Here is a 22,580-nt window from a genome sequence, read left to right as displayed (position 1 = left end):
TACAAGGCTGCTGATGGAAATAGCAAGAATTCCACTAGACAAATAAAAAATCAAAACCTACTGTAAATAAACTGGAGGATAATGTATACTTTTAAAATGTATTTAAAATTTCAGAAAAAGGTAAAGGAAAACTTCAATGTGCATCTGAGTGAGGTGAGGAAAATAAAACAAGAAACAACAGGTAACACCCTAAAACATCAAACTGAGACACCACTTAACCCAGGGAAGTATTTAAGAAGGTTCTGTTGAAGTGTGGAGGCATATGAGTAACAGAATGGGGCAAGAAGCTTCAGGATTAATTAATCATATATCTCTACAGGTTTCTGGAGTAATAAATGCCCCTTCTAGAGGCTATTATTGACTTTTCTGGTAGTTATGGGGAGAATTAACTGAATATAAGGATGGTAACAGGAGAAATTAGAAAGAGAGGAGGTTACTAAACAAGGAGAAAACAGTAAATTAAACTGATTTCACAAAAGCAGTTTCAGTAATCTCAGGTACCTGGAAGGACAGGTCTCTTGGAAAGTTGATTTAAGGGATAAGGGAGTGAAGGAAACTTTGCAGAAAAGAAAATACCCAACAAGTTATTCTGATGGACAAGAGAGGCAAAATGGAGGCTCAGAAACCAATACACCTGTATAAGCATAGGGTGGAATTGAAGAAATATATAAAGGGAGCTTTGGCAAAGCACTAGAGATAAAGAAAGAGAAAATGTTATTTACTACCATAAATTTTCCAGAACACTGAAAATGTGAAAAAGTAGCTGTCAGCAGTTTACTGGCAAAAAAAAAAAAAAAAAGAAAAAAAAAAAAAGAAAAATAAAAAGATGATGGTATTTTTAAACAGTATCTGTTGTATAGATTTGGTTTTGTTCAATACTTTTAATTAGCAACAGGCACTTTTTAAAATATGCACTAAGTTAGAAGAGAATTAAAATATTCTGGAAAATGGGATCATAATTCAAAATATTTTAATAAACTGGAGATACTTTCCAGAAGACATTCCATAAATACAAATGTAAATTATTCCACTCAATGATAAAATGAAGTCAATCCCATAAATGTAGACAGACTGGTAAGCAGAAAGACTGAGGAAAAATTTAATCATTATACTCGACTATAAATTAAACATAAGTTAGATCAGAAAGTTGCTAAACTGTGGAATTTTTCAATGACTGCTCTCATAGTCAAGTTAAGGGATGAGGACGCTGAATACCGAACACTGAAAGGTTTTTTCCAAAACTCTAGTCTAACCTGTAAGTATGCAGGAGTTACTGGAAAGTATACATTTCAATAAAACTCCTTTTTTCTTAATTAATTCCGTATATTTTTTTTTTTAATCCTGCTGATATTATTTTGTTAGTGTACATACTTTCCAATAAAAGACTCAATTCATTAAGGCATACAGGGCAGAATGGGTATTTTTCTGCAAAAAAGCCTGCCTTGAAAATTGTGTTAACAGACAAGCACATTAGCCCTCTTAATGATGCAAACACAAAGAGATTCTTAATTTTGCATTGTGCCTAATACTTTAAGAAGCACATTCCCTAGTAAATCTATTTTCAAATAATGTGTTTTACTTACACTGATTAGCAAACAAGCCTTGTTTGCCAACTCAGTAAGAGCTGCTTAAACCACTGCAACTTTTTTGGGTATATTAACAATCCTATCATTCGCCTAAAATGACAAACAGGGAAGGATTACTATGGATGGTGCAGAATTAAAACCATCCTTTTAATTAAAAATTAGATTTCTTGTAAGTGCAAATGAAAATTGAAAGCCTGTACTGACCCTGGCAGGCTCTGCAGTAATTAATTCCAATCACTCCTGGAAGCCATTCCTAGTATAGTAATGAAATTTGCACAATAACTTTTTATAAAGACAATAAAACTGATGCACGGTAGTGACTTTATACCCTTTCCTGTATGTATGTATGTATGTCTGTCTGTCTGTCTGTATGTCCTGCTGACCAGCGCGGACAGCGGCCGGTCCCAGACCCGCCCTGGGCGGCGCACAGGCCCGGGAGGCTCCTTATTCATGAGCCATTATCCATTGCCATTATCCATGGAAAGCCGAGCGCCCGGACGGGAAGCGTGGGAGCACCCCCTGCTGCCGAACAGCCGCCACCGCACCGCCCCAGGCTTTGGAACAGCTCCAGCGAGGGACATAATCCACCGCCCTTCTGGGCGATCCGCAGCCCCTCCGGGCTATCCACAGCTTCCCCAGCCGATCCACAGCCCCTCAGGGCGATCCATCCCCTCCCCGGGAGATCCACAGCCCCTCCGGGCGATCCACAACCCCTCCGAGCGATCCGCAGCCCCTCCGGGCGATCCACAGCTTCCCCAGCCGATCCACAGCCCCTCAGGGCGATCCATCCCCTCCCCGGGAGATCCACAGCCCCTCCGGGCGATCCACAACCCCTCCGAGCGATCCACAGTCCCTCCGGGCTATCCACAACCCCTCGGGGCAATCCACAGCCCCTCCGAGCGATTCACAGCTTCCCCAGACGACCCACAACCCCTCCGGGCGATCCATCGCCTCTCTCCGGGAGATCCACAGCCCCTCAGGGAGATCCATCCCCTCCCCGGAAGATCCACAGCCCCTCAGGGCAATCTGCTCCTGCACAGGGAAGCTCTTCCTCACGTTCGGGTGGAACTTCCCGTGCATCAGTTTCTGCCCATTGTCCCTTGTCCCACTGCTGGGCACCATCGAGCAGAGCCTGCTCCATCCTCTTGACACCCTGCCTTGTACACACATTGCTTGGGTCTACTCTCACTTCTCTCCAGGTTAAACAGCCCCAGTTCCCTCAGCCTTCCCTTACAAATGAGGTGCACCGGTTCCCTGACCGCCTCCATAGCTCACCTTCCCATCTAAATAAAGGCCGTGGAGCCCTCACACCAGTTGAAATCAGCCCAAGAGCAACAACCTCCCTGTTCACCATCAGCCAGCAGTTCTGCGTGGGCTCCAGCTCCAGTGCACGGCCTTCTCCTCTACTCTTACAGCTTCAACAAAACCCAAACTAATCCAGAATACATCGTAATAACCACATAATACCAATATTAGAAACCAAATCATATTGCTTTCACATTCCTCCTGAAGAAACTCAGAATTTAGCTTGAAAGTAACTGTGACTGCATCTGCAATCATCAGAAGTGTCATTTCCACTCAAAGGAAGAGCACATGGGGGCTGCTCATTAGCACAGTGAGATCCCGAGGCTGGTGAGGGTCCTCGGCAGGGCATCCCCACCAAGCATCTGCCATGTGCCACATCAGCTCTGGCACCACTCCAATCTGTACAGAAACACTCGTCTTATTTACTCTTTTTCAAGAAGTATGGATTAACATAGTTTCTTTTGAATTCAAGAAGCAGCCTAGCAGTCGAGAATGAAAAAATGGCTTTGTAGTCTGACTAAAAGAGATAGACAGGGTAAGATCTCTAATTTTAAAATGCCAGTTACCTGCTACCAAAAATGGAAGGAAGCAGTCACATCCAAGACTTTCTTACTGCCTTTGCTGAATCCAATTTCAAAGGCAAATCATGCCTTCTAGAACTAGGAACTATACAAAATACACTATATTTAGGTTTAGAGAGAAATTTAAAATTTTACTTTTGCGTAACCTTGTTTCATTTTCACTTGTATCTACCTCGCCATCACACTTAGAGGTGACAGAAGTCACATCAAGACCAAATACATCCTTGAAAAGGCACCATCCATTAATTTTTGAGAAAATTTCAAATTATAAACAACTATTTAAATAGGAAATGTAAAAATATTTTAAAAATTTGTTGAAAAACTTAAATTATTATAACTGTAACAAAGCCAAAATATTAAACACTTTGACTTAACCAAAGCTTTCTGTTTGGTGACTGAAAGCCATCTATGGGGAGAAGGAATGACTGGGTGACTTTAGCTGCATTACAAAGAGTCCTACAGCTCACGTTGCTCTTAGCTCATGACATAAGACGATATGAGTTCTCTGGACGATGGCAGAAGGCAGATAAAATCCTGCAATTATTCCTAATTTCACTGTAAACCAATTGAAGAGAAGAAAGTTTCTAAAACATATTGTTATTCACATCATCAAAAGTCTTTGATATTGTCTTTCAATCTTCCTCATTAATTTAACCAGCCTGTAATACAGCACTAAAACATATCTGGAAACTAAATTTTGGGTTATTTTCCTCTGAGCCAATTAAGATTTTAGCTGCAAATTATTCAACTGATTTACTAATAATAACAGCATAAATGAAAACTTCAGAAAAGCCTGAGAGATGAGGTAGAAAATACAGAGTGATTGAAGATTATCAGGGTTGATGGAAAATAATGGAAACTTATTGAAGTAAAAAAAAGTTCAAAGAACAGAGTTCACGGGCTAAAAAAAAATTGAAAAACCTAAATCAATACACATTTCAAAAGCGCAAATCTCTTCCATAAAAAGAAGCCTTTAAGTTGCAAAAAGCATGACATTCCTTTTGTATAGATTTTTTTGAAATGCTAATATTAGAAAAAATTAATATGTATTAAAAAATAATATATATATATATAAAATGCATTTGATAAATACATCAAATACACCAAATTATTAATACTACTATCCAAACTACTTAGCAAAAAATAATCTCTATTAAAAAATAGAGATATATTCGGGAAAATATAAATAGATATATTCGGGAAATGCTAACTTTCAATGAAAATGGTAGAACAGACATTTGGTGTCTAGCTGACCTTTCTGATCTTCCAAAGGAGAATTACAGAATCAAGGAATATTCGGAGTTGGAAGAGACCCATGAGGATCATTGAATCTAACCCTGAAGTGAATGGGCCCATGTGGGGATCAAACACCCAGCCTTGGCACTATCAGCACCTGCTCTCACCAGCTATTTGAATCTGAAAAAGTCCATTTACAGCAGGGCCTATCCCACTCCCATTTTGGATACATCAAGCAAAAGGCACTCACTGCTTTCTTTGATTCAGTTCTTAAACTATTAGCTTGTTCCAGGTCAGTGTCTGCCCAGTCACCGACAAAAAGAGCTAAAGCAAAGCATTGCCTAAACCACCAAAACTATCACCTTACTATCAATTAGTATTTAATTAACCTAACGAATCAGTGCAAAGTGACCAAGATTGTTGTTTGATGTTTCAATGCAAATTAAATATGCAAATAAAATCCTTATTTTCCTATAAGTACAAAATTCTGTGATAAATAGTTCCTACATTTTAATAAATTTTATCAAAAATCTGAACTAGGTACAATAAACTTCTTAAAATGCACCTGATAATTAGGTTTCTTGACAACATGCTATAGTCGACACATTCTAGGCAGGAGGAAAACTCCAGTATACAGATCAAGAGAGCTGTGTGGCACCTGATTTGGCTTTGGAACAGGCTGCAGTTATGGCAGATATCCACTAAGTGGCATTAGCAACCCAAACACCTAATTTTGACAAAAAATAATACTAATACAGAACACTTCTCCTACAAATAAATTGATGGAAAACATTTCCTTTGAATGATCCATTTTATTAAATTTTGTAGTAAGCTTTGGCATAATTCCAAACAGCATTATCAATTTACTTTTCAGATCAAGACACTTGCAAATACTTAGCAGGATGGTCAGATTAGAAATAAAACCATCATGACAAACCTATTAAACAAAGCAACCAAAATATGGGAGCAATGTGAGTTCAAATTAAGACACACAAAACTACAGCAATGTATTTTGAAAGTAGTTGGGGTTTCAGTAGTGCTGTAAATCAACAAGCCTGTTGTGAAGTGTAAAAGTATAGAAGTCACACCAAATGTTTCCTTTACATAAAACACTTAAAATGAAAATTAATTCTAATAATTTAGACATACTGATGCTACCTGATTCTAGAGAGCATAAAATACAAAAGACAACTGGAAATGTAACAAAACTACTACACTTCACTTATTATTGAAGGATTTGTTTTCAAAATATTAATTAAGGGTAAATGACTGTAAATATAGGGTTCTGACAATTGTTTACTGGAAAAAATGCCTTCAGGGGACAATATAAATACCAGAGGAAAGTATTAGATCAGAACTCTAATTTTAAAATAGTTTTCCCCTATTCCTGTTGTTTGTCCCTAGTCTTTTATCACTGTCAGTTTGTTTATACATAAACAGCTCATGAAAATAAAGGGGGTGGAAAAATCAGTATTACTGATTACAAGATTACAGAAAAATTAAATGAGCAAGTACTTCTGTCTCTGTGCCTCATCAAAACATATATTTTAAGCTTGTGAAATATCCTATATATGCACTCAAAATTCTCAGCATACTTCAGTGCTACAAGGAGTAAGACATTCCTTTTTTTTTTAAGTGATTTTTTTCTCCTTGCTGGCCACAGAGGAATTGCATTAGGACATAGTCCTTTTTCCCTACATCCGCCTACGACAAACATTTGCTGCAAGTCAGCGACTCCAAAACCAAATTGTTTACAATTAACTCAAAAAAAACGATTAAAAACTCGTTTCTTTGTTCCAGTTGGAAAGGGACACAGCCAGATGTGAGGCTTGTTGCTCTTGCTCTTTTCTGACCTCTGAGTGTAGGAAGAACTGCAGCTGAGGAAGGAAGTCAGCAAGTTGTGTTAATGAAGGTGAACATTGCAAAAAAAGGGCTTGCAATTTTTTTTAATGGAAGAAAAATATATTTGAAAGACTTTTTTAATAAAAAAGAGATAATACAAGGCCTTATTTTTTTCCCTGTGGGTGAAAAATTAGAGCCTTTGTTTCAGAAAAAGTCACTGACTTTTTGTCTTTTGATACTTTTGAAAAATTATACCATTTCAAAAACTTCAAGTTTCATTGAGTTGTCTGCAAATTAGCAGACACTTCATCATTAACACCTGCTGGAAAACCATCCTTGTTTGAGGATGTCAGAAAAAGCTTTTTAATTTTAGGCTCTGAGTCACAGTCTAGCACTATAGACCAAAATCTGGCATAAAGCTGAATTCCAGATTGAGAGCATGCCCAGTTCTTGGGAAAACACATCTGGCCAACAATACAAGGCAACCCCTACAATTATCACAGTACTTTTCTTCACAGTTCTCCCTGAAACACATTTATAATACCTGGCAATGAATTAAGTAGAGGTCTGTGTTAAAAACTTCATTACGTGGTACTCCTCATAACTTTACAGAACACGCCTGTACAAGATATTCTGTGAGATAAAAACAGTCTCAAAAACTGCACAGCAACAGGTGTGAAACGTTATCATCTTGTTTATAAACTTTTAATTACTTTCTAAAAAAATGTCTGAAATGCATTCTGAAATTCTACGACCACAGTGCTTCTCATTTTATCAAGATACCTGGGATGTCAGTAAGTCATCATGGCCTAAGGTAAACACATTTGTGTGTGAAGTACAAATTCACTCCAGAGATTCAGCTTTAGATATTAATTCTGGCATTCAACATCAATCTCTAAGCAGTTAGTGAAACCTACTTCAGACATCCAGCTTAATTGTCTGGATTAGGTTAAATGTTTGATCTTGCTTTTCCCTGCATTGCTAACTTCATCTTAAACAGTTCACACTACTTTTGGTGGAAAATTATGCCTAATTCTTGTTAAGTAGTTACTATTTTAAGAACATACTTACCATGTGAAGATCTGAATATAATCATCATAGTTCATCTTCCAACTGTCTATTATGATATTATTTAATTAAGAAAATTTCCAATGTATTCTTAGAAAATAGGAAATTGAAAATGAAAACTAGTTTAGTCTCTTCCTACCCCATATTCTCCTGCTCCCAAAGTCATTTAAAAAAACAACAGTAATAGATCACCATATACATGTATATACACAAAACACTTCTGAAAACAGTTATACTATTATTTATTCTGATAAAGATATTCAGACTCTGGAGAACTAAAGCAGTAATTCATGTCACAGTTTTCAAAAGTTGCAAGGGATACTGGCCAATTTAAGAACAGCCTACAAGATTCAATTTTCCTTTTTGCACTGACAGAAATGAAACCCTTATCATGTAAAGTTCCCAGCACAGCTTAAACAGCTCACACCTAAGAGCACAAAAGGTTGTTTCTGCTGCATTAGTATTTAGAATTTGTTACTAGCTTGTCATTTTTATATTAAGATTTGATTTTCAGAACCTTTCCTTTTACACACACAAAAAAATAATCTTCATATGCTTCTGCAGCTTGTATTTGGTCAGTCTGAAAAAAAATCAATCTTTAAGATTTCAGTAAAGTCATGTTTAAGGGTTTAATTCTGAAAAAAAGTTTTAACTGTAAAAGGTCTCTAACAGCCAACAGTTAGGACTTCAAAAATATATCAGGTAAAAAATTATACTAATTCATTTTCTTATCAGGTCTAATTCCTGCCAGTTTATTATTTTCTACCAATGAACTTAATAAAAACACTGAACCATGCTATAGTAGTATTAACTTTCTACAGAATAAATATGAAATAGTCCATAATTTAACAATCCTTATTTCCTCATTTCACTCTTTTTTTGTTTCTCATTTCCTCTTTCTTCTGTCATATCAAGAGTTTTCATCTCCACTCCTACTATTTTATCTTTATTTTTCCTTTTTACTCTACTTGTCCTGTCTCTAAGACTCATCTCAGTCCCAGCCAGGGGACTGGGTAAGTCCATGCTGAAAACCCATTTTTGTGATTCTCTCCTCTCTGGCTCCGAAGGATCATCCTGGGCCATTAATTTTAGTTGAAATGCTACTATAAAATGTCACAGGTATGTTATGTTACTAATTCCTATTTCAACTCCCATATGACTATAACAAAATAAAAGGTTGGAAGCTCTTTTAATGGAGTAAGTAAAACCTAAAAATAAAATATGCAAAATGGCTTTGGTGGTTGTGTATAGAGTCCCTACAGGTTCACATCAGTAGTTTAAAACACAGAGAACTATTTTCTACCCTGCAGAAATTGTCAAAGCTCTGATTTCAGCCTTTCATCTTAAGTCTCTCCTTCCACCCCTCCCATCCATCTCCTCCCTTGGACCTGGGTTTGTTCACCCATCCAGTGAAATGAAACAGGAACATCGCTGTCTTTCAGCTGTGCTGGTTCCACATCATTTGCGACCTTACAGCAACGAATCTCTACACCTTCCACCTCTGCAGGTGGCCTTGTTTCTTTTGAACAAACCTCCTCATGATTAGCAAACACCTTTATTTTGATAGACTGCCCTGACTTCACCTGGGTACTGTGAACCGTCTTTGATAGAAACCCAGTCAGGCTGCTCCCGTGTTGGGCTTGTTTTCACCTGCAACAAATGGAAGTTTTTGTGATCTTTTGCCCACAGCACCACTTGTTGGATGCCTCTCACACACAGCAAGCTGAATTAATGACAGCATTCACTGTTACTGAAGTAGGGTTAACTTAAAAAATCCTTCCAATGCTCAATGGCTTCTATCTCTCCAATAAACCACCGGATCAAAGCTACTGTCTTGCACAGCCTTACTACCCACAGTACCATGAAGGTACTACTGCCTTTCGGATTTTAGGTGTTACATGCTGCAAGCACTCCAGGTCAAATGTCCTGTCTGCTTCATGCTTCCCAGGAATCCAGGAAGGCCTGGCAAACAGCACTGTCTGGATCACAACCAGAACTTATCTCTGTGACTCTCAGCCCTGCAGCCCCAGCACAGTACTGACCACAACTCAGCTACATGTGAACTGTGACAGAGATGCTTCTGGTCCCTATAATCTTTGTAGAAAACACAAGCCAGACTGGCACAACCTCTAGCATTTCACTAAGAAATAGTTTGTTTTCAGTGACAAATTTTCTTTTAATTACATCTACAGACCAAAACCTTCTAGTTCATCCCTATCATCCTCTGCTTCCCCCTTAGCTATTGGAGTCTTCAGCTGCTCACAACCCCTTCCTAGTTCTTCTCATGTATCAAACCTTCTCCTGGAGCAGAGAGAAATAAGAAGTTTAAAGCCAATAGAACAATTTGTTGCTGCAGGTACTGGCACTGATTCCCTTGTGTTGATACCAATACTTGTGTCAATCTGCAGTGAGCTGATGCAGGGGTCTAAACTGACAGACAAGTAATGCTCCAGGAAGCCTCTGCAATCCTGCAGATTTTCAGCAGCAAATTCCCTAAACCACCACATCCTGCTGAGTGAAGGTGTTGATGCAAGAGAAGGGGCAGACAGCACCCACCTACCCCTCTAGATGGCAATGAGCAAATAGAACAATTATATACATGATCACAAAATTAAGTCCTGTACATATATTGACCATACAGAGTGGCTGGTGTGGTTTCTCTCAGGGAACACAGACATTTAGGACAAATGAACTATTAGCACTTAAAACCTCAAATAACATTGGACTCACTCAACAAATACATAAACACTGCACAAAGCACAGTCCAGCATATTGCACTCTTTAGCTTTCTCATAATTCACATATAAGAGGAAGAGGGTACTTAACACAAACACACAGTTATGTCTTACCTAGAAATAAAGTGGCTCCAATTCACATTCAAAAATCCAAAGAGGTGATGCTAAACATTCAACGTCTGTCTGTCATGAAAAACATTCAAGATTATACTTGGGATCAGCTTTGGTCTGTCCTACCTCAATTTTGCAATGAAACTTTCTAGTTTAAAAAAGAAATGTCCAGGAGAAATGGAAGTTATTCTATTCAAAGTGAAATTTGTAACATCCAAAAATTTTTGTAGCAATACCATTAAAAAATGCAGCTGGGTTGAAATGATCAGGTATTCAAACTAAATTTTATCCCATATAGTTCTGCTGAATAGATTCAATTTAAGTTGGATTTTAAAATGAGCTGTTGCCAAAACTGGTACAGCCAAAGGAAAATAATGTGCACTGGCAATGGTATGCATTATATTAAGAATTAAAAGATACAATAATGAAATCATGGAAATGGGAATACATTTCCAAAACATTTAGCAATTTAGTATAAAGGGTATATTTATTTAAAACAGTATTTATACTGAAAAAGTCCAGTTAATGCAGTTCTAAGTTCAGAAATTGATTTTCCAATCTTCTGAAACCACTGAAATAAAGAATGCAATTTAAATGCCCAATAGTGATTATTTCATTTTCTAAGTGTTGGGGGCATGAGAGGCCACTAGAAAAACAAGGGAACCAAGTCCTTCATAAGGTTCTATATGGACAGGTATTTTAATGGTACTTTTTCAACTCTCTAAAAAAAATAAGACAGATGCAAGCTTGCTCCCAGAATTAAGGTGAAGGTAACAAGGAGAACCAAGGAACTACAGAAAAGCTTGGAAGTGAACTTCGACTTTAAACACAACCTCAATAATGCTAATAAAACTCCACGAACACTTTTCCCAAATATTCAGTTTCACTATCCTCACAACCTCAGAGGTCAAGCCATCCTGTTCATAAATCAGCTTAATGAAGCTTAATTAAGTTTTGGCTTTGAAAAACACATGGTTGTGTTTCTGCAGCTATATTTCTAAACATGTGACTAAAAACTGGCTTTAATCTAATTACGAACTTTTATTAATTTAACTTCAAAAAAGGAACCTTGATTGCTGCCTAAAGTGAAATTATCTCCTGAAACTGGTGTGGTGCAGTGCAGATTGGTTTTTTTTTCCCCTAAAAATACGTTCCTTACTGCAAATTGTAACAATTCATTATAAAGGCAGATTAAATTATATCAAAATGTAACACTAATTTCCCAAGTAGAACACCCACACAGGGAACTAATTAGGAAAGCTCCTCTGTGCAAACAAATCTTTGTACCAATTAGCAGCTGGTCAAGTCAGGGAACTCCCTTTCTCCAGGGGAAAAACTTTTTTTTTTTTTTTTAACATTGCTTTATTTTGCTGCTGGCTGCAAATTCTCTCCAGCTATGAAGCAATGCACATTATTTGCAACTTATATTTCAGACAGTTTGATGGGAACTCGGTCAAGATTTGGGGAAAAAAATGGCAGTAGAAGACCCATAAAAATCGCAGAACCAGGACTTCAAAAGGGATGTGAACAAATCATGCTCTCTGCCTAAGCCAATTCTGTCTCAAGGGTTTAGACAGACCAGAACAATAACAGTGAAATGACTCAAAACAAACAGTGGAGTAAATGAAAAAAAGTACATGGGAAGAAGAATTCTCAATTGTTGTACTATAATAAGAAAAGCAAACAAATAAAAACCTCAAGGCGAGAATATTATGCCCAGATAGAAGTCTGAAAGTGTCAGTGAGGTGCAACAGTAAAACTGCTTAAAGGATGGTATTCAATGGGGGCTGAGTGCTCATTTATCACTGATGATATTCAAATTTGCTCCACAGCTGCTCTGTGCAAGTCTGAAAGTACTAGAGTTGACTCTTACCTTGTTGAAGAAGATCCAGAGCCTTCCCAATACTTAAACAGAGGCTGCAATCTGTGGGTTTTAAAATTTATTTAAAAAGATTGTTATTAATGAAACTGTTTTAATTAACGAGTAAAAGTCAGAAAAATTACTTAAATACCTTCAGTAGAGAATAACTTGTCTTTTCCCAAAAGCAAAGAGTATTCTGCAAGGAGTCTTCCACTGTGCATTACTCCCAGAGCCAAAGGTCAATTACAATTACAAAACCATTGCAACTTAGAGAGAAAAGCCATCCCTCAGCACAACTTAAGTAGTAACTTAAAGATTGAATTAGGTTTTTAATCAAATACACACAACATTCTGGAAGTCTGCTTTTTAATATTTTTAAAATATTTTAAAATATTACCTCATATCTAAATTTTGTTCAGTTTAAAACAAAATGAAACACAAAATCAAATGGGATGTGAAAATAATGTCAGTGTAACTTGCAGGTTTAATGTGATTAGCAGGTATGAAATGGGCATTAAAACAAAGACTACAAACAGATGCCAGAAAGCATTTATTGTCTGTAAGCAATAACTGCATGGAATGGGCTGCAATGCAAGTTCACTGAGGTATCACATTTGGACTGAGATATGCCATTGAGTGGGAAAGCCAATGCCATGGGCGGGAAGGAGGATAAATTACTCTGAAAAGTTTAGTTTCCAGTTTGGCATCTTTAAAATATTCCTTTAGAAGTGGAGATAAACATACCAAGATTGGAGTCACAGTTTTCCATAGGAAAGCTGAGGGAAATGAAGAGGAACAACAGCTTAAGGAGCTCAGAAAATTAACAAGTATCAAGATATTTCTTACAACAGTCTGACTTAACCACAGGGTGAAGAAACATTTATGAGCAACCGCTCTTGCTCTTGTGAGAATTTGCAAGTCAGAAAGAAAGGAAAGTGAACATTTCTTAAACACCAGCCTCATAAAAATAGACTGAAATAAATAAGACACTCTGGAAACTTTAATAAAAACTTTAATGCTGCTCTAAGAGAGGGATATTAACAAGGAGGCAAACCATCACATGACGCAGAAGAGAAAATTCTCTTTTACTATTTTGGGATTCTCCGGCAAGTCAATTTATCTCCAGTAAAATGCATTAATACAATGAAACACGGGAGTCAGTTTGGTTCCCTTAGCGTAGCAGTCTGGGAGACCTGCTGGGAGTAAAGCTTATTACCCAGCCAGGGATTTGAGCAGTCGTAGTTCACAACCACTATGACTTAAGGAAAAACACAGCTGCTATTTTCAAAGTTTCCTGCTGTGTAAGAAATAATTAAGGCTGTATGATCAGTATTAAACAAAGCATAAATAGCAGAGATTAAATTAATTCTATTTGGAAATAAGGAGTTCAGTGAAGCTGCATTACAGAATGGACTACATCATGTTCAAATGCAAAAGAGAAGAGCTAAATGAGATGAAGTGTGTGCCAGAGGACAAACTCTCTATCCTAACTATGCAACTACAACATTATTTCATGTTTTAGAAGTCCTTTACTTAAGAAGTAGAAAGTACAAGTTCCAAAATGAAGTAATGAATTTTATTATTATTTAAAATACAAAAACAAAAAAGGAGCAGCAGCTGAACACACTTATCAATGTATAAACTGAAAAAGCACAGACTCATTAAAACCTCTGCTACCAAGCTGGTACTATTTAAATTTTATGCAGAAAAATGTGAGAGATGTCAATGGCAAGACAGGTAATTCAGGGCAGCTCATCCTTAGAGCATCCTGACCTGAGCTTTGGTTCTCTCTCCACACAACCCCCAAAGCACAAACTGCACCAGGAATCCCCAGCCCAGGAATGGCACTGCCCGTGTGGGGACTGGGAGCTCAGTTTCTGCTCGCTGGACCAGTTCCAGGTGCAGAAGCACATGACAAGGTCACCAAGAAGCCTATGCCATGCCACAGCTATTCCTCATGTCCTGTAGAAGCGAGGTGGTGAAACAGATGGCTGTGCTCCATGGACTAGAGTCAACCCCTGAGTTATCTGTTTGACCAGACACTGTTAAGTCATTAGGATGCTAATAGCTTTAACACTACTTAAAGGAAAAAAAACACCCACACACAAAACTTCACACCCTACAGTTTTTGCTAAATATAAGGTTAGACTTGCGCTGCCTAGACAGGAGGCAAATAGACAATTAGAAGAGAGCTGAGACATCTGCTTAAGACAAGGATTCCCCAGGGAAAAGCTAAGGATCATGCCAACTCAGGTTTGCACTAGCACTGCTCCTTTAGCTAACAGAAAGCAAAGCTTAGGGGAAGAATAAATTTTACTCTGCCAGGATATACATCCTTTGGTTGAGGACATTGTAGATGCCATCTGCTTAACATTCACTTTATTAATTTTGATTTAAAATGCCAGGCCATAATTCTTCAAATATATTCTTTTTTCCTTTTTTTTTCTTTTAACAAGTGTTTTCAAAATGGCTGATTATAGTTGTATATTCTCTGGGGCCTGTCTTATAAACAAAATATGAAACTAAATTATTCCATGATTTTAAGTTGCTCTGGCTCATTTTTCCTGCTTTCCAGACAGCTTCTCACTTCCAGGCTTGGAAGAATTTTTCTTGAACCTTCCTAAGCACACAATGACAATGCTGCCCTTGCCTTCCCAAAGAAGCTGCTGAATCCCAGCTTCCTGGAAAGCAGGATCTGTGGCCACATGTATGTCAGAAAATAAAATAGACCAGGGCGCACAGCCATGTCCTGGGCTTGGAACCAGAAAATGTTACAGCTTGTAGCTGGACAACTAAAATCCTATTCCTCCATACAGTCCAGCCAGATCCAAACAGCCTTTTGGAAACAGTCCATCATCTCTCCTAACCCCAGAACTATGCTTGGGCATTATCTGGGAGAATGTTAGCTGGCATAGAACAAAACTGTGTCATGAGCAGGACTAAAAATGTAACAGTAGAGTCGCATGCCATACCTACTCCTTATTTAGTTCCTACTATGAACAGGCATCACAAATACACTACCCAGTTGCTTCTGGAGAACATCATTTTTAGAAGTTAATTCCATAACCAGCCAAATGTATTTCAGAATTAACAGGTCACCATTGCCTAGGTCATTGTTGCTTTCAAATCAGGGGAACAGAATGACATAATCATTCAATATCGGAGCATTTGTGTTTCCACAAGTATCATATGCAGCACGTGTGAAAATTTGCACCCGCTAGGTTTTGGAGCTTTTTAATGTATTCAGATGGACTGAACATGAGCAACTGATTTCTTAATTTTGGCAAGTCTGGACTGCTGCCAGTAGAACATGAGCCCTGATTGTCAGCTGGTATAAAGTGGGCATAGCTCTATCAAATGCATTCCAATGCACAGCTGAGATTGTGCTTCTCCAAACTTCACCCACATAAGAGTGATGGGCAAGGAAGCAAGGAAGAAATCTATCTTACAAGATCCTGCATTTTAGGAACAAATCTGTAGGTTTACTTTCATAAATTCACAAAGTTACATATGCCTTCACAAATTTTTTTTTTATCTAAGTCAGAAATCCCAAATTGATTACTTTAAAAAAAATTAATGCAAACCTGAATTGAGAACATTTACCCTTGATTTGCACAAAAAGGAACAGAAGCAAGAAGTGATTGCAAAGACAAGAGAGGCACATAAAACTTTCCAAAGGAAAACACAACTACCATGGTGCAAATACAGATGTAAATACTGTACTTGTCAAGAATTACTGTGTGTAAAACTTTGTACAGATATGATTATACAGTGTCATAGGGGACTGAAAAGTCTTACTTTTCAGATGTTCTTTCACAAGAACATACAACCCTTTCACAACTGCTGACCTACAGATCATCATCTTCAGTGCCAACTCCTGACCTTGGAGGCTTAAGTGCAACAGTACTGTGTATTAGGTTTCTGTGGCAAGGCTTTGGTAGTGGGGAGGGCAGTGATGGGGAACAGGATGGGATAATACAACTTGCCACTGGCCAAGGCTGACCCCATCAGTGATGGTGGCAGCACCTCTGGGACAACTGAGTTAAGAAGGAGGAAATAAACTGCTGCAGAAGAGCAGACAAAGAGAAAGTGAGCACATGAGAGCAACAAGCCTGCAGAGCCCGGGTCAGTGCAGAGGGAGGGGCAGGAGGGGCTTCAGGCAGAGATTCCCCTGCAGCCCTGGTGCAGCCCATGGTGAGGCAGCTGTGCCCCTGCAGCCCATGGAGGACCATGGGGGAGCAGAGATCCTCCTGCAGCCCATGGAGGACCATGGGGGAGCAGAGATCCTCCTGCAGCCCATGGAGGACCATGGGGGAGCAGAGATCCTCCTGCAGCCCATGGAGGACCATGGGGGAGCAGAGATCCTCTTGCAGCCCATGGAGGACCATGGGGGAGCAGAGATCCTCTTGCAGCCCATGGAGGACCATGGGGGAGCAGAGATCCTCCTGCAGCCCATGGAGGACCCACAGTGGAGCTGGTGGGTGCCTGAAGGGGGCTATGACCCTGTGGGAAGCCAAACCTGGAACAGGCTCCTGGAGGACCTGTGGCCTAGGGAGAGAGGAGCCACACTGGAGCAGGTTTGTGCTGGCAGCACTTGTGACCCCATGGGGGACCCACACTGGAACAACCTGTTCCTGAGGAACTGCATCCATGGCAGGGATCCACATTGGAGCACCTCATGAAAAACTGCAGCCTATGGGAAGGACTCACATTAGAAATGTTTATGAAGAACTGTCTTCTGTGGGAAGGACCCCATGGTGGAGAAGAGGAAGAATGTGAGGAGGAAAGAGTGGCAGAGGTGGGCTGAACTAACTGCAACTTCTACTCTGTCCCTCTGCATTGTTTGAGGGAAAGAAGTAGAGAATTTGACAGTGAAGCTGAGCAAAGGAAGAAGAGTGGGGTGGGGAGAAGGTATTTTAAGATTTGGGTTTATTTCTCATTATTCTACTCTGATATGATTGGTAATAAATTAAACTAATTTCCCCAAGTGGAGTCTGTTTTGCCCATGACAGTCACTGGTGAGGGATCCTTCTTTGCCTTTATCTCAAACCACAAGCTTTTCATAATGTTTTCTGTTCTGCTGAGGAGGGCAGTGACAGAGCAGCTTAGGTGGGTACCTGCCATCCAATCAGGGTCAACCCACCTCAGTATTGACAAAACTGCTTATTACTCTGTAAAAGCTTGAGCACCCATTTACAACTGTCGCAATACCAGCTGCCAATCTGGTCCAGTGAGTCCACCTAATAATCTCCTAATAACCATCTGCTCCAACCTAAAAGTCCCAGATGAACTCCCACACTCTGATTTACCCATGAATACTTTAATTGTAGTGCTTTTCAGTACAATTCAAGGTACAATTTCAGTCTTCCAAAGAGATGAAAAGATGACAAATATATCTCAACATAAAGACCATCACGCCAATAAACCATAAAACTGTCAGATATTTCAAGTAAAAAAACACAATAAAATTGTCTACAACACAATAAAAACCCACCCACATATGTGAAGTAACAAATTTATTAAATCCCAGTGATGATAACACTGCAGGCATGAGACAGACATCTGTTTTTCACAGATCTTGGCCTACATCCTAGTTCTGCTGTAAAAAAAACCAACAGCTAGAAAAAAAAAAAACCAAACCTACTTTAGATCCATAATTAGTATGGTCCTTTTGCTCTGTTCCCAGGATACCTACAGTGACACTAGAAAAGGGTGATGCTGGGAAATGTAGGAGATGACTGTTCGTTACAAAGACCTTAATTTTCTCCAGCTCCCTTTGGACTCCTTGACAAAACACTTCATTCCACATGACAGTAAATGTTTGGGTCAAAGACTTCCATTTTTCGTAGTTCTTAAAGAAGCAAGTCTGGTTTGCACAGACACATCCATTTTGCTGTGATTTCTAAAACTTCTTGTGTTGGACTGAGCAAGAAGAGAGATAGCTGATTTGTATGCCCCCGTGCCAAATGGCTTCACAGCATCAATAAATAAAGGGAACACACAAGGCTGACTAAACCCAAGCTGATCAATACTGTGAATCATCAACTCAGAGATGGCTTTGAACACACACACACACAGGACTTTAGCTGGCAGCATGGTTGGAGTTGACCATCCTGGTGCTTGCTGTGCACTCTGATGCAGAATCAGGAGTCCATCAAACACCATCCAGTAATCCAAGCCAGAAAGTGGGTGGAACTCATTTAGAGCTGCTAATTGCCTTTGCTCTGTGGAGAAATTGTGACCCTCCTCAGTGGGAGGGCTGTGCTTTTTGTCAGAATATGTCAAAGGAAGTCAGACAACTCTTGCTTTATTTTAAAAGAGAGTCACTGTGAGACTGCAGAGTAAGAGAGCTCAAGGACTTTGTGAAAAAGCATGGAGTTGTCCGGATTTGATCTCTGAGCAAATCTTCAGAGAATCACCCAATTAGTCTGCTTTCTGGAAAAACTGGAGATGAAGCTTTTTAACAGTGCAAAATTAGGCAATGAATTCAGGCATGCCTACCTACAGTCACTGGCACAAGATAGGAGAATACCACATACAGTCATTCCTTAACAACCAGCAGGAAAGTGTCTGCAGGTTTGGAGGACAGCCTGATCCCTAAGAATTGAAGTTATCTCCTTCCAAACTCATTAATATCCCTTCCCTTCAGAATCTCTCATCCATGCAGAAAGCAAAAAAAAAAAAGAAAAAAGAAAAAAGAAGTTATTATAAGAATGAAATGTTTGATTGCAATGTCAGTTGGAGGAAACACTATACCACATTAAACACAGAAAGCAGAATGTTTTGCATCATGTAGAAGAAACACAGCTACCTGAATAACTTCCCCCCCGCGGCCCCCTCCCTCCGGCCCCAACCTCATCTTGTGATTCTCTCTGAAGCGAGTCATATGGCAGCACTTTTCTCCTTTTATGGGAAAAAAAAAAGGAGAAAGGAAGTCAGCAGCCGAGCGGGACTGCAGTGCCACATGAATTAAGCAGCTCAGAGCTTTGCTGCTCCTCTCGCATCCCCACCTCAGTGCATTATGGATAGATACTCCCAGAGAGGGACACTCTGAATCAGCTTCCACTTAATGCATATATAATTACATGTCACTGACTGTTTCACGCTGAACTCGTCACCACAGCATGTATTAAAAACCAAAGGATAGAAGGCATGTAATATATTTGCATTTGCTTATCTACCATCTCCTTCCTTTGTGTGAATGTCCTGTCAATAGCAGGCAAACCTCTTCTTTGGGCAACAGCTGTAGTGATAGTATGACACTGAGCACTAATTAAAATATACTACTATCTGCTGCAAGAATTTCCATGTGTTCCACACTGTCCCAGTGCCTACCAGCCACACCCACCTCAGTCCTTTTCATCGACAGCTCTACAAGATGGAATTGGGGAAAGCTATTAATAATCCAGTTTAGCAAATCTGGCACTTTTTTTTTGAGAGAGATCTGTGTAAATTTCATTAGCTCAATGCTAGGGAAAGGTAAATGACACACAAAATTCCCTATGTATCAAGAATAAAAGCCTTATTGTTATTTTATCCTTCAAAAGAAAGGAATTATTGTTTCTGCCTCAATAACTGATACTAGACAATATTAGGACTCACATTCATAAACAGCTACAGTATTGAGAAATTATAAAGAATTATATGAAATTATAAATAAACCCACCTCCTCTCCATGCACAGGTGATTGCACCAAGAACTTGTAAGTACTCCCATCTCCCACCCAAGCACAGGCAGCAAGATCCATCAGCCAGAGAACCACAGTGCACACATGGCCACAGGCAGAACACCTGCTGTGAGTGTGGGACACACCTGTCAGCCTTACGGGTTGTACCACTGAGGCAGAGCCACCCTGCTTTCCTCCAGCTCCTTGTGTGCGCTCAGTCTGAGTTTTACTCGCCTGTTACAACTTCATTTCACTACTAGAACTTGACTACTTTGTTTGGAAGTGATGCTGAAAACAACTGAATTCAATTACATGAGCTAAGCTTGCTGGGTCACAGTCCACACTTCAAAGCTAAAATGTAGATAAGCATTTCCAGGGTCAGAGGCCCTATCCTTAAAACTTTTTTTTGTTGTTTTTTTTTTTAGGAAGGAAGCAGTCTCCCTGGTTATCAGATCATTATCAGGCCAGATCAGATAGCTAAAACACCAGAATTCAGTACAGAGTTTAAAATAATCCCATCATTTTTTTGAAGTCTGGCATTGCTTTTGAATGAAACATGGAATTTCTTAAATATAGGTATATAAGTATATTTCTTATTGTTAAAGATTAACTATTTACTCCTTAGAAGCTCTGAAGTTTTAGTACAGTGTATTTAATTCTCTATTGACCAATGTTATTTCTTTAAAAACATGGACTATCTCTTTAAAAAGTAGTATTTTAAATCTGTAGGTGTCCCTTTGCCTAATGAATAAATTAGAAGACACTGAATAACAGCAACCGCCAAAGTACAAACACTTTATTACAATTGTGGTGACTCAGACTGTCAGGATTTGGCAGCCCACAGTGTTCCTCAGCAGCAGAACAAAAGGGGATTTTTTTTGGCAGTTTTACTTTTGGTTCAGTAAAGGACAACATGATACTGTCTGTGCCTTAATGAATCAAAACCTCTGTAAAACAAAGACATAAGCAGTCAGAGCCCAATAATTTTCCATCTCACAGTATAAAACCAGACAAACATATTACCCATACATCTAGCACCTCCAATATGTTTACTCTGTCCTTGTCTTTTGGGGAAAAAATAAAATAAATAAAAGCAGTAAGACTATCTAACTATAGAAATACAAATCAGTTCTACAGGCAACACAGTCCCAAAATACTTCAAGATCAGGAAACATTTTCTGTTTTCCTGTTGAATATAAGAGACGTTGATAAAAAATTCCAAGTGGATTTTTTAATTCCTTCACTAACTAAAAACATAAATCCCAAAGAATTAAGTGTTGCACTATAATAGCACAATCTCTAATGTGTTCAGAGCATAAAACACATTTTGAGGGAGACTCGTTTTCCTGCGCCCCCATCACGATCTCAATCTGGAACCACAAAACCATCCCCGCAGTAATTGTTATTACAGAGCCCTGCTGCAGCACAGCCTTGTGAGAGCGTGAGGGAAGCGTTCCAGCCAGTCCTACAGGGCTTTTATGCTTTAATAATAAAAAAATAGGGAAAACTACAAAAAACAAAAAGTCACAAAATATCAGAACCCATTTCCTCTGCCACCATCAATTATTAGGGAGAGGATTACAGACTTATTTCCAGAAGCTTCTAAAGATGCCAACATCCATCAAGAAATCTGCACTTGAAGAAGTCGCCAACTGCCTACAGATGATCCTTGAAGCAAAATACTGCAATTACAGAGCAATACAGTACAGGGAGTCAGACTGTGTGTATGTGGGTGGGACAAAGTACAACTGAGACAAAATTAGAACGTTCCTGGAAATAAAACATAATAAATTTAACAATCTAGTCTTCTCAAAGTTAAACAGATCCCAACAACTCTGAGAAATGTTACAGAATTTTCCCCTTGCCATTGCTTCCCTCCCCAGATTGCACAGTATTATAGCAATCCCCTCTGAAAAATTAGGACCAACAGATCACCCATACCAAATAAATACTACTGTATTGTACATACATACTATGTATATCTCCCATGGAGGCTATTTAAATACAATTCTGGAATCAATTTACTGGAGTTAGAATCATAAAGATCAATTATCAGAGAGAATTTTCTTTCTTCTCCAAAACCAATTGTGTTCTGCAAGTGGCACCATCACTCAGCATTTTGATACCAGCTAAATACAGTAATGAATTTTTGCCCCACAGCTCCACACCATTATTAACATGCACAAGAGAAACCAGAAGATGAACTTTTTCCCCTCCTCTCAGAAAGCCATTAACTCAAGCTAACCTTCCAGATTTTATCTGGGGCAGCTGCAAAATGAAAATTATAATGATCAAGCAAGGTATTAAATACACTCACAAAAAATAAAACAGAAAGCAGGTTTGCTTTGAAATATCTTTGAAAAACATGAGAACAACTCTTTCTTCCCACTTCTCAGAATAACCACATACAGCTTAGGCAACAATAGTCTTAGGACACAACTGGGCTCAGTTCAGTTGCAGAGGCAAATAATACTGAGCTGTTTTGAAACACCCCAGTAGGGACTTCAGGACATGGGTCTATGCAGGACATGGGTCTTCTGGCCTCCTCACCAAGTGTAGATGCAACAGTCACTGCAAAGCATCTCATCC

General features: G+C 39.0%; 1 protein-coding gene across 4 annotated transcripts in view; it reads right to left on the bottom strand.

Moving 5' to 3' along the window:
* The window catches only part of CYRIA (CYFIP related Rac1 interactor A), a 56,472-nt gene that overhangs the window by 28,348 nt on the left and 5,544 nt on the right, over positions 1-22,580 (bottom strand). For all 4 annotated transcript variants that reach the window (XM_058836220.1, XM_058836218.1, XM_058836219.1 and 1 more), the window contains exons 2-3: positions 12,338-12,388; positions 10,468-10,536 (exon numbers count right to left, since the gene is read on the bottom strand). The gene's annotated coding sequence lies outside the window, so the exon portion shown is untranslated. The remainder of the gene's footprint in view (positions 1-10,467; positions 10,537-12,337; positions 12,389-22,580) is intronic.

This window comes from Poecile atricapillus, chromosome 3 (assembly GCF_030490865.1).
Source record: "Poecile atricapillus isolate bPoeAtr1 chromosome 3, bPoeAtr1.hap1, whole genome shotgun sequence".
Lineage (NCBI taxonomy): Eukaryota > Metazoa > Chordata > Aves > Passeriformes > Paridae > Poecile > Poecile atricapillus.
Note: the sequence above shows the minus strand (reverse complement) of the source record. Positions and strands in the feature narration are given on the sequence as shown.